The sequence below is a fragment of the Kogia breviceps genome, chromosome 8 (assembly GCF_026419965.1).
Source record: "Kogia breviceps isolate mKogBre1 chromosome 8, mKogBre1 haplotype 1, whole genome shotgun sequence".
NCBI lineage: Eukaryota > Metazoa > Chordata > Mammalia > Artiodactyla > Physeteridae > Kogia > Kogia breviceps.
This window is the reverse complement of record NC_081317.1, coordinates 82646146-82659158: the sequence shown is the minus strand read 5'-3', so window position 1 is coordinate 82659158 and position 13013 is coordinate 82646146. Positions and strand designations below refer to the sequence as shown.

Below are 13013 nucleotides of genomic sequence, written 5' to 3'. Positions count from 1 at the left end.
GAATAATCTTTTTCATGATATATATTTCCTCCTGTGGGGCTGGAATCGACCAGACTTTAGGAGCAGGGGAGGGTCCCATGATAGAGAGCTGCAGCTTCAGTTTGGAAACAGCTTCAGAATCTGACGGCCTAGTGATTTGGGGTCACTTGGAAGGGTGAATGGGTGAGCATGTGTATATGTCTGAGGAGATCCCAATTGAACTAATCTCTTGACTAGTCTTATGTCTGCCACAGTTGTACTTCATGGGGGAAGAGGGCAGGCTGAGGTGGACAAAAGGTGAGTTAATGCCAGCTGGTGGTTGACCAGATGTCACAATCAGGCTTAAGAAAGTTAAAGACCCTGCTTATCTGCAGGACAGAATTTGGATTGTAAGAACTTAGTAGATGAATGAAAATTGTATCCTCCAGAAACCCAAGAAGATTCAGAATTTGAAAAAGAATGAGGAGGGAGAGGAGGAAAAGAATAGCTGGAGGATGTACATCAAACTGTGCAAAAACATGAGCCAAGGACTCTTGATTTGGGTGATTGCTGATTTGCAGGCACAAAAGTTCTGCATAAAGTATAATGAAAAGTCTTAGCTAATCTGCCAGAGGTTGAAAATTTTCCTCTTCATTCCATCATGGAAAAACATTCATCCATATATGTTCAAATGGGGATAGGGGAAGGGAAGAACTAAGCAGACTGCTTGGAAATATTCACTGTTTCCATCAGGAAAATCAGAACTGAATTTTCAATTTCATAGAGGATTTAAAGCAGGAATTAGGCCCACGATATTATACCAGTAAGAGAAAGTCTCACGTCTCATCTTGAGACCTAATGTAACTAAATTTTCAGTGTATGAGAGTGAGTATGGAAGTGACCATTTTATTTATTTATTTATTAAAATATTTATTCACTTATTTATTTTTGGCTGCATCGGGTCTTGGTTGTGGCATGTGGGATCTTTCATTGTGGTTCGCGGGCTGTTTGTTGCGGCACGTGGGCTTCTCTCTACTTGTGGCGCATGAGCTCAGTAGTTGCAGCGGGTGGGCTCCAGAGTGTGTGGGCTCTGTAGTTGCAGCATGCGGGCTCTCTAGTTGTGGTGTGTGGGCTTAGTTGCCCCGCAGCATGTGGGATCTTAGTTCCCCGACCAGGGATCGAAACTGTGTCCCTTGCATTGGAAGGTGGATTCTTAACCACTGGACCACCCGGGAAGTCTTGGAAGTGGCCATTTTAATATGCAGACTATAGCCTATAACTAATCTTGTTTCTCTTGTGGACAACCTGACTCTGGTAAAAGTCCTGCCAAGGCTACCTCATTTCCGTCTCCCATTAGATTCCGTTTGGATTTCAAAGTGTAGATAATGGTTAGATTATAGGAGAATATATAAAGTGTGATGTAATGGCTACTTCAAAGATACTTTAAATGCACTTTAAATTAGTACTGTCAAATTGATTTCACACTGTAGTGCCTAACTTGAATGCATTTTATGATAATGTACGTGTCTGGATGATGTTGGTTATTTCAGAGTGGATATTGATTTAAATGTGATCCTATGACATCACTCCCAATTATCATGGGTGATACGGCTGGTCCAGAAGCACTGGCTAACTCAGAAGAATCTTAGCATACTTAGCAAATAGCATGAACCATTCTTACCTGCTTTTGAAGGTTTCTTCAGTTCTTAAAAACCCTGGGTGAAAACAAGTACTCTCTCTTTTAGTCTATCATCCTTTCAGTAAATAACTAAAAGTCAGATGTTTCTGTACTGGGTAGATAGCACTATATACCAGAATATATCCAGGCTGGGAGAGTATATTCTGGGTAAAAGTGAGAAATAAGAGTATTTGCCATGGATATTTACCTCTTCGACCCCATGTGTGTGTCAAGCCAGGGAGGCACTTAACATTTGTAGGGCCTGAGCAGGAGTACAAATGGAAGCCCCTGGCTGGTGTCCCTTTGTCACCACCACCTCCCATGCACACTGCAAAGGGCTCTGCATACACTCAGGCCAGCACATCCAAGCTTTTTCCACAACGCCTCACACACACCTGTCTCTTGGCTACCTTTCAGGCCTAGGGATGTACACACCTGTGTCATGCTCACCCTCAAGTGGATGGATTGGGGAAGGGCCTATGTAGGCCCTGAAAGCGGGTGGGGTGCCACTTTCCAGGATCTCAAGTACCTTGAGCATGGCTTTGAAGCTGGGGAGAGGACATGGACTAAAAGTGGGTATGTGTCCTTGGCCCTGGGGCCTCATGGCACCGCTGGATGGGGAGAGATGAAAGAGGGCCAGAAGAAGGCCCTCTAAAGTTTGGAAGCTCCTTTGTCAACTCTAAAGGTGGCACTGTGTCGAGCCCTGGAATATGAGAATAATCGCAGGACATTGTTTTGCTGGCCCTTTTGTTTTTAGCCAGCACACGCTGGAATGTCTGTTCTGTGCAGATTGGGAGGCTGGGTATTGTGAGAGGATACAAAATACAAAGCTACTTTTAATCGAGTTTTGGGGAGATAAAAGCTGAACTGAGAATAATTACTAAACAACTGGTTAACGAGGGAAAAAGCTAGCCCCTAATTGTTAAGGAAGGGAATGGAGTAAAGTCATGTGACTGGTTTTGTGCCCGACCTGGGTTCTTGGACTCTTTAATCAACAGAAATTGAGAAGAGGCCACAAGAGGAATTCAGGCAAGGCTTTATCCGGACTGGTGCTGCAGCATGAGAGAGTGAAAACAAGTAACAGGTTCCCCTGCTCGCTGCTGGAGACGGGGCGAACTGGTTCCTTAAATGGGATGGGTGTAGGGGTGTGTCCAGGGGTTGGGCCGGAGGGGTGGCTTAGGTGATCTGCCCACCCGCTGGGGGTTGCTGTGTGTGGGGGTCATGCACAGTACCCTGCTTTTGCTCCCAGCACCTCAGAAGTGGCAGCTGGGTTTTGGCTTTTTTGTATCTTATAGTTCATAGTTTGTCCCAACTGCGCATTCATGTTTATTTTTCGTTCCTTACAGTTTCTTTGTATTCTGTTACTGGAGGAGACGTTTGTCGAGGTGGCAGCACTCCAGTAAAGGGTCCCAAGGTCCCAGCCTGTCTCAGTTTCAGGGTCATAGGGTTTAGGGATCATGGAGATCAGGGCTGGCAACCTCGTGCTTCCAGATCTCCTGCGGGTACCGTAAATGTGTGACTGGACCGGATACAAGGCAGTGGGACCTAGGGAGAGACTGTGGGCACATTTGTGTTTAACTCGTGAATGTGTGCCCCAGCAAAAGACATTCAAATTAAAAATAAAAAGCTGAACAATGTGCTGACCAAACAAAATGGGAATGCAATCCCTGACTCTAAACTTCTGGGGTTCTTGCTGATGACATTAAAGTGATGTTGCCACACTGATGCAGAAACTTAATTGCTCACCCACAGTTCCACCTAATAAAGTAACTTGAGTTATGGAAGGTGCTTCACATACAAAATAAGTGGGAGGGGAAAAGCTATAAAGAGGAAGTTCTTTAGGATCCTGCAAACAGTCCAAATGATGGTTAAGACAAGTGGAAAGAATGAAGAGCCCTTTCCCCTTTCATACTAGAAGTATTAAAAGTTTGCTCTGGGCTTCCCTGGTGGCTCAGTGGTTGAGAATCTGCCTGCCGATGCAGGGGACACGGGTTCGTGCCCCGGTCCGGGAAGATCCCACATGCCACAGAGCAGCTGGGCCCGTGAGCCATGGCCGCTGGGCCTGCGCGTCCGGAGCCTGTGCTCCGCAACGGGAGAGGCCACAACAGTGAGAAAGACTTGAACTGAGGAGGAGCCCAGGAACCTGCATTTTTATTGAGTATCCCTCCCTCCATTGGATTGCACTTGGGTAGATGTCTTAGTTCATTTAGGCTGCTATGAAATACCACAGACTGGGTAGCTCATACACAACAGACGTGTATTTCTCACAGTCTGGAGGCTGGAAGTTGAAGATCTGGGTGCCATTAAGGTTGAGTGCTGATGAGAGCTGGTCTCCAGACTGCAGACGTCTCCTGGTGGCTTCATATGGTAGAAGGGGCAAGGGAGCTCTCTGGGTTCTCTTTATAAGGGCACTAATGTCATTCATGAGGGCTCCACTTTCATGACCTAATCACCTTCCAGAGGCCCTCCTAATGCCACCTCTTTGGGCATAAGGTTCTCAGCCTTATGGGGGGGGGGGACACACAAACATTCTCACCATAGCAGTAAGGGATCATTTGGAATTTTCCCCAATGTTAGCCAGATTCTCTCATAAATCAGTATCTTTATTTATTTATTTATTTTATTTAATTTTATTTTTTTGTGGTACGCGGGCCTCTCACTGCCGTGGCCCCTCCCATTGCGGAGCACAGGCTCCTGACGCGCAGGCTCAGAGGCCATGGCTCACGGGCCCAGCCGCTCCGCGGCACGTGGGATCCTCCCGGACCCGGGCACGAACCCGTGTCTCCTGCATCGGCAGGCGGATTCTCAACCACTGCGCCACCAGGGAAGCCCTAAATCAGTATCTTTAGAATAACAAGTACCAGGATTGCAGCACTCACAGGTGAAAAACTCCCGCCACCTGGGGTGGCTGCTGCCCAAGGTCAGCTGTGAGTTATAGGGAACCAAGCAGCATGCCCCCAAATCCAGGCACTCTCCTCCGGGCCACCCTCCTTGCTACTAAGAACCTCTCCTGCTTAAAGATTCCAAAAGGCATTTTCCTAACTCAGGTACCCCACTACCAGGAAACTCTGATACAGAACCTGAGCCTCCCTGTGTGGCTGGCCCCGGGGCCCACGTGTCCTCATCGGAAAGGGCAAGTGGCAGTGCGCCTGCTCCTGTGTGAGGCTGCTTTGTCACTCAGCAGACTTGTCCATTTAGTCCTGAGTCCTCTCTTGGCCAGGCAAACCCTCTTCCTATTGCTTTCCCAAACCGTGATCATCCTTGTTGTCCGAGTCAATGAATACTGAAGCACAGATATTTATTAGGCTCCTACTATGTGCTCCAAAGACACGAGGAAACAGAGAAATAAGGCCCCATAGAGCCAACCTGTCAGTCACATCAGAATGTGTTCATACCCTCTTCTGCCCGTTGGTCTCATAAGTCATTTACACCAACGTACAGGATTGTGTCCCCATTTCTGTTCTGTTTACGTACATGGTCTTCTGTAAAACTGAGCTGAAACACAATGGCTTCTCCCAGATGGTTTCAGAAAACATCACAGACTATTGGAGTTGGCTTTGCCCATCTGAGAAGCTTTATCAGCTCCTCCCTTTGACTCTTTGTAGGTAAACTTCAGAACAATTGGCTTCCTGTTGAGATGTGCTTGGTCTATCACTTGGAAAGGCCTTTTTGCTTTGGCCTCTGTTCTCTCCTGGATCCTAAAAAGCAACTTTTTTTTTTTTCTTCCCCATGAGACTTTCTGAGTGTTAAGCTGAAACTTGAACCTCAGACTGCTTTCTCAAATCTGAGTTCAGAATTTTAGAGCTAAGACATTTTTCTGACCCCCTTTTAGTTACATTAGTTTCAACCCTCAGTTTTTTTGTATGTGTGTGAGGTTCATGGATAGAATTTCAGAAGCCTCTCAAGAGAAAGAGGGGGAAAGCTCCTTTAAGGATGGAAAGTAAAAGAGTACATTTCACATAATACACACCAATTATTGTCCTCTTTACTTTCCAAGATGAAATACCCAGATCACTGGGGGATAGACCAGATGTTTGTAGTTGGAATATCACCAAAGTCTTATGATAATATTTAATTAATCAAATATTTAATTTGATTACCCATGGCAAATGATACTGTTTTTTTTACTCATAACATTCATGTTTCCTTACATAAGAAGCTTATTTAAATAAAAAATTTTTAATATTATATAATCATGCAGATGGTACATGGATATGATAAAAATAGCAAGGTAAGTACAGAAATAATGGAGTTTGGAGAAACACTGGTAAGTGAATGCCAAGAACAAGCATCCTGGAGGAAAGCTCCCAGCCCTGCAGAGTGCACACCCGCCACCCACGGACACAGGAAGCCTGTGGAGGTGAACTTTCACTTAAATAGAACACAGGTTATCCATGTGTGCCAACCACGCCTGAGTCGCAAGCCATGTAAGTGCGGATTAACCACTTACTGAGCATGTATGCTGGAAAAGGAAGTAACTCACATTTAAGGTGAGGGGAGGCACAGGATCCCGGCAAAGCATTACAGTGAGAGACTCAGGGGAGTACGAGAGGCTTAGTGAGAAGCAGGTTGATCTCCTGCCTGGAGGTCAGCGGGCACAAAAGCAGGGAAGGCCAACCAGGCCCTCGGAGGAATCTCTGTTACCAGCCAGGGTGCCTTACTCAGGGGTTACCCACTGAGTTTATTACAGACCACATTTGTAGTAGGATGATGATAAATAAGAACCTGAAACTAGTAGGCTCTTAATGATAACGAAAGTTTTAAAGTACTTATAACCCATCGTTGGTTTTTTTTTCTCCCCCAAGTATGAAAACAGTGAAGCAAAAACTAAGTGGAGGAGAAGAGGCATTTCCCTTATTTATATTTGGAACAGAATCTAGAGATGGAATTGTAATTTTACTCCTTTCCCTGCTCTGTATTTTAATAGCATTGGGTCCAGGAGCAAAAGTCCTTCTGGCATGTGGTTCCCTCCCCTGTCCCCCTTTGTCTCATCTGATTAAATCTCTTGGTCACTTGATACCAAAGTTCACCTTCCAAGCCACAGCTCCCTCCCTCCTTGTGAACCAGAATGGTGCTCCCAGCACGAGGGCTCAGTTTTCCTGCTATCTGCAGAGGCTGTGGAGGTGCCGTCCACCAGCATGTTGATTTTGTGGAAGAGCCAGTGAGAAAGTTCTCACAAAGAGAGAAACAAAGCAGAGTGTGGGCTTCCCTGGTGGCTCAGTGATTGAGAGTCTGCCTGCCAATGCAGGGGACACGGGTTCGTGCCCCGGTCAGGGAAGATCCCCGCGGCTGGGCCCGTGAGCCATGGCCGCTGAGCCTGTGCGTCCGGAGCCTGTGCTCCGCAACGGGAGAGGCCACAACAGTGAGAGGCCCGCGTACCGCAAAAATACAAACAGAAACAAAGCAGAGTGGACCTGTTCTACTGACTGGCCCAAACCACACATTCTAATACTCAGTTAGGAGGGATGTCAAAACTAAGTCACCTATTCTTCCAATCACCAATAATTTTCATTCTAAAAATCATATCATTTAGATTTTTCTTTTGTGTGGAATAAATGAACAGCTGTGCTCAATGTCTGAGTGTTGAGTTTCTGTTTAGAAGAAGTGAGGATACAAAAACAAGACCCATATAAATGCTGCCTACACGAGACTAACTTCAGATCTAGAGACACATACAGCCTGAAAGTGAGGGGATGGAAAAAGGTATTCCATGCAAATGGAAATCAAAAGAAAGCTGAGTAGCAATACTCATATCAGACAAAATAGACTTTAAAATAAAGATTGTTGGGACTTTCCTGGTGGTGCAGTGGTTAAGAATCCGCCTGCCAATGCAGGGGACACGGGTTCGATCCCTGGTCTGGAAAGATCCCACATGCCGCGGAGCAACTAGGCCCGTGAGCCACAACTACTGAGCCCACGTGCCACAACTACGGAAGCCTGTGTGCCTAGAGCCTGTGCTCCACAACAAGAAAAGCCACAGCAATGAGAAGCCCACACACTGCAACGAAGAGTAGCCTCTGCTCGCCACAACTAGAGAAAGCCCACATGCAGCAACAAAGACCCAACGTGGCCAAAAATAAATAAATAAATAAATAAATAAATAAATAAATAAATAAAAGACTGTTACAAGGATTGATCAAGGGGTCAATCCAAGAAGATATAACTACTGTAAATATATATGCACCCAACATAGGAGCACCTCAATATATAAGGCAAATATTAACAGATAATAAAAGGAGAAATTGACAGTAACTCAATAGTAGTGGGAGACTTTAACACCCCACTTACATCAATGGACAGATCATCCAGACAGAAACTCAGCTCAGATCCTTAGCTTGAGTTTACTGGTCCCTCTAGCCTGGTCACAGCTGTCATTGCAGAGACTGACTTACATCTCATGTTTCCACCCCCTCTCCCACCTCAGCCCCCGTCTGCTGTTGGAACTGTCTCATTTAGAGCAGAGCTCTGAAGAATTAAAGATAAAGTTCCAAGTGTTGGAGTCTCAGAACCAGGTGAAGACAGTGCTTAGCTGATAGAAAGGTGTGACTTGGCCATTTATTTGGGGAAACACTCAGTGTAAAACTAGCACATGGTGTTATCATGGGAAGTGCACGTACCAACAGAGACCCAGATTTAGACCCAAGACTCAACAAACACTTCCAAGCTGGGTCACCTTGGATAGACTTTGACCTTCGACAGAGATTAAATAAACTATCTAATCTTTTTGATATTCAGTTTCCCTTCTGGAAAAAGAAGATACTAACTGGGTTGTGTTGAGGCTTGAATGAGAGGGAGAGGATCCTTCACCCCTACCCCCAGCCCACCGAGTCTCTCTGCTCTCTTGCCCTCAGCCCCAGGTGGTGTGTGTCTTTCAATCTTTCTTCTTTGCCTTTAACCTGTCCTTTTTTTGCCCTATGTTTGGTTTTTTATTCTTCAAATAACCACAATATATTAGTAGAATTGAGGAACTTTTAAAAATATTGGTATTGATCAAATATATTTATATCATCTTTTTATTAATCTTTAAAATCATTTTTAACCTTTTCTTTTCAAAATCTTCCATGTCCAAAAGCAAAATCAATGACTTTTTAAACATGTTTCTGTGTTTGGGGCTGCTGGTGGGTTTGGCTTTAACCTTTTGTAAGTGAATGGTCTTTAAAATGCAAAAGATTCTCTACTTTGGTATAGAACTTTGGGGTGAGTCTTGAGTGATTTTTCTGGCTTAAGAGGGCCCAAATCCCAGGTGCCTCGTGATAATTACATAATCTCTCCGCTCATGTCAGCTTTGTGGTATGTAGAATGTGGAAGTATTAACCTTCACTTGGTATAAGGTAGCACTGGACCCAAGGTCAGCCTTGCTGGGGTGGAATAGAAGCAAGTGTGGCAGCATCATAGAGATGCAGGGAACCCCAGGATTCTGCAAGAGCGGAGATCTAATCTGATTCAGGACTCTGGACCAAGCTCTGACCGTATAGGGTCTTCCCACAGGTCCTCAGTTATCACACGAGGTCTTGGCAGGCAAGAGTCATCATGAAACTGGTCTCATCACAATCATCTTTCGACAGTTCATATCTCACTTTTCTGCAGTTGTCTGCGATATAAGACCAATGGGGGAAAACTGACTTATCATGTTTGTTCTATTCATTCCTTCACTTAGTCATATTTTGAGAGCTGACTATATGGCAGGCACAGTGTTCGTGGTACCCAAATGCGTGACTCTCAAGCCTTACCCTTCCTGGACTTAGGGTGTAGCAAGAGACATATCTGCAAACAAGCAGTTAGGGGATGACACTTTGAGAGCTTAAAGGAGGCAAGCCTAACTGTTGGGGGGATGAAGGGGAAGAAAATTCCTTTAGGGGGGTGTTATTTGTGTTGGACCTTGAAGGCTAAGTCTTTAGCAGCCCGGTTGCTAGCCGCAGCTCTGAATTTGCATCAGCTTTGCCCTGTTTGCTGACTCACAGTTTCCTCATCTCTGACCCGGGGAGACGGCGCCCACCTTTCCCGTCTCTGGAGGTAGAAGTAAGGCAACAGGGAGGCTTGTGAGGTTGTGAGGACACTCACCTATCGGGAGGTTCTTCTTCATGCCCCAACAGTGTGTGCCTGCAAGGTGGTGGGTGTGCCTGGGCTTAGGGTTCAGTGTGCGGCTGTGAACTTCCCACCTGTCCTCATTAGACCAGTATGATTAAGTCCATGTGGTCATGATCCCGATGTTCTCTGATAGTAGAGTCTGCATTAGAGTCTGATTGAGTAAATCCCCTCTTTCTCTTGCTGACAGTGTGCATTTGCAGAGATCACTGAACAGTATGAGCCCCCCAGGTTTCTCATCTGTATGATAAAGATGACGGTAATAGTTCATACCTCGTGGGTTGGTTGTGAGAATCAAAGGAGATAATGTGTGTAGAGTACCAGGCACAGTGTGACTCTCTAACAGTCACCATTATTAGGACTGGGGAGTAACCCGGAAAGGGTCACAGAGAATCAGGATAAGGCTCCTGCTTGGCCATTTTCATGGTGGTTCCTGCCATGGTTGAGGTCACTGCTACCCACATAGCACACTGGGTGGTTGAGAGAGGATGAGCCACTCTTTTCCTATTTGTGGATAGTGAAGGCAGCTGAGATTGGATGAATTCCTTATCCCTATCATGTATTCAAAAAATACTTTCAATTCAATAATATTATTCAAGATTTAAAAAGGAAGGAGGGCTTCTCCGGTGGCACAGTGGTTAAGAATCCGCCTGCCAATGTAGGGGACACGGGTTTGATCCCTGGTCTGGGAAGATCCCACATGCTGTGGAGAAACTAAGCCCGTGCACCACAACTACTGAGCCTGCCCTCGAGAGCCCGCAAGCCACAACTACTGAACCCAGGTGCTACAACTACTGAAACTAGCACACCTAGAGCCCATGCTCCGCAACAAGAGAAGCCACCGCAGCGAGAAGCCTACGCATCGCAATAAAGAGTAGTCCCCGCTAGCTGCAACTAGAGAAAGCCCGTGCACAGCAGACCCAATGCAGACAAAAATAAATAAATAAAAAAGAAATAATAGGGGTCTTTAAAAAAAAAAGGGAAGGAAATGCTGTCTCAGGCTACAACATGAATGAACCTTGAGGGTATTATGCTAAGTGATATAAGCCAGTCACAAAAAGACAAATACTATGTGTTTCCCCTTATATGAGGTACCCAGAGTGGTCAGATTCTTAGATACAGAAAGTAGAAAGGTGGCTGGGGGGAGGGAGGACTGGGGAATTGTTTAATGGGTACGGAGTTTCAGTTCTGCAGGATGAAAAGGGTTCTGGAGATTGCACAACAATGTGAATATACTTAACACTTCTGAACTGTATACCTACAAATAATGAAGATGGTAAATTTTGCCGTGTGTATTTTATCACAGTTTTATAAAAGCTTAATAAGCTTGTGCCAAGTGTAAGGCATTATACTTGGCCCAAGGGGAGGCAGTGTGAATAAAAACAAATATGGCCCCTGTCTCCTCTTAACGAAACTTACAGGCTGGTAGGGGAGGCATATGTCAAAGGAAGAATGACAGTAATGGGCAAAAGTGCAGCTGGAACAGGTGCTCCAACCAGAAGTCCATGGTACCCTGAGAACCTAGAGTATGGGGACTTGACCTCATCAGGCAGACCAGTCCAGGTGAAGAGCAGCAGTGAGAGGGATAAGGAAGACTATCCCACGGACGTGCGAAGCATGAGCCAAGGCTGCAACAGGGAGGCCAGTGTGGCTAGGGTGCAGAGGGAGGAGGAAAGCGTGTTGTGAGAAGAGGCTGGCGAAGACGGAGGGGCCAGACCGTGTGGCCTTGTTGGCCACGTAGAGTTTTGTCTTTCTTCCTGAGCTGAGGGGAGGCCATTGAGGGTTTTGAGCTGAGGATGGGGAGACACATAGAAAAGCAGGTTTGTGTTTTGAAAAGATCGACCTGAAGGAACATTTTTTTTTTTCTTACAAGGAAAGATCTTATCAAATGCTAAGAGTTGTCTCTATTATTCACCTGGAAAAACTGATTGAGTCCCCTAGATGTTTCTCCGGGGCCTGATGTTCACAGGGCCCCTGGTGAGAGCACAGATGGAGACCCACATCCCATAAGTCTAAATGGTTACAGGCAATAATCAAGCCAACAAACCATTATTAATATGTTCTATCCTCTTACCATGACAAACATCTCTTTATAACTAAAATGTCAAAAAAGATATGTACAACTGTTTTTTTTTTTTTTTCTGGTACGCGGGCCTCTCACTGTTGTGGCCTCTCCCGTTGCGGAGCACAGGTTCCGGACGCGCAGGCTCAGCGGCCATGGCTCACGGGCCCAGCCGCTCCGTGGCGTGTGGGATCTTCCCGGACCGGGGCACGAACCCGTGTCCCCTGCATCGGCAGGCGGACTCTCAACCACTGCGCCACCAGGGAAGCCCCAACTATGGTTTTTAATATGACTAAGAGCCAATAAAGTACCAAAGATGATTGAATTTAACTATAACTGCACTGTCTGGGTATTCTGTTGGGTCAATGAGATGTGAATATGTAATAAAATATTTTATAATTAATCCATTTCCTGTTTCATAATTTTTGGCCTTCTTTATAGTAAAATCACGAATTATATTATTTTAATTAAGATTTTCGTACAATTCGTGTTGTTTTAATAGAAATGCTGTTAGATGACGTTTTTATAACAGGTACATTGAATATAGTATATATATTCGTATATATGCAGTTTAGCCATTTGAAGAATCCAACTTTTATTGAGTCATTTTAGTTCTGAGACCATTTTCATTAATTCCAATTTGAAGAAACTTTGCCCTACTGAGATCATATCAACCTGAATTGTTAAAAAAGACTTCTTTAAAGCAATACTTGGATTTGAAAATGAACCATAAATATAGTATATTATGTTTCAAACATGGTAATGGGATCTCTTAGATACATTATCTTTATCACAAACAATATTAGAAAGAAAATATTTTAACTCCATCACACAAATGTCTGTCACTTACGCTGCAACTTTCCCTGTCTATTCAAACAATATCTCAATCTCATATTAATGTAAAGCCCTGGCGTCATGTTTCACACATATTATCTGGACATCTATGCAAATTTAAGAGCAATAGGAATGGTTTGATGTTGTAAAATGTCCCTTGGCTGCCATGTGCAAGTGTTGTGAGTTTGGAGGACCTCCTGAACTACAAATTGTGAGGAGGGGGAAGGATATAGACGTTTGGTACAGCTAGGGATGGTGCTTCATTGTGTGAGGATCCATTGTATTCATGTATTTGAAAGAAAGGAATTGACAAGTTAATTAGCCTTTTCTCACATCCAGGTGTTTCTGTTGCTCAAACCCTCCCTGCACTCTGAAGCAGCCCCCATTGCCGCTATG

The 13013-nt window shown here is 44.9% G+C and overlaps 1 protein-coding gene across 1 annotated transcript in view; it reads left to right on the top strand.

Annotated features, from left to right (window-relative positions):
- Window positions 1-13013, top strand: part of GNA14 (G protein subunit alpha 14) — a 184486-nt gene that overhangs the window by 76386 nt on the left and 95087 nt on the right. The gene's annotated exons all lie outside the window — the stretch shown is intronic.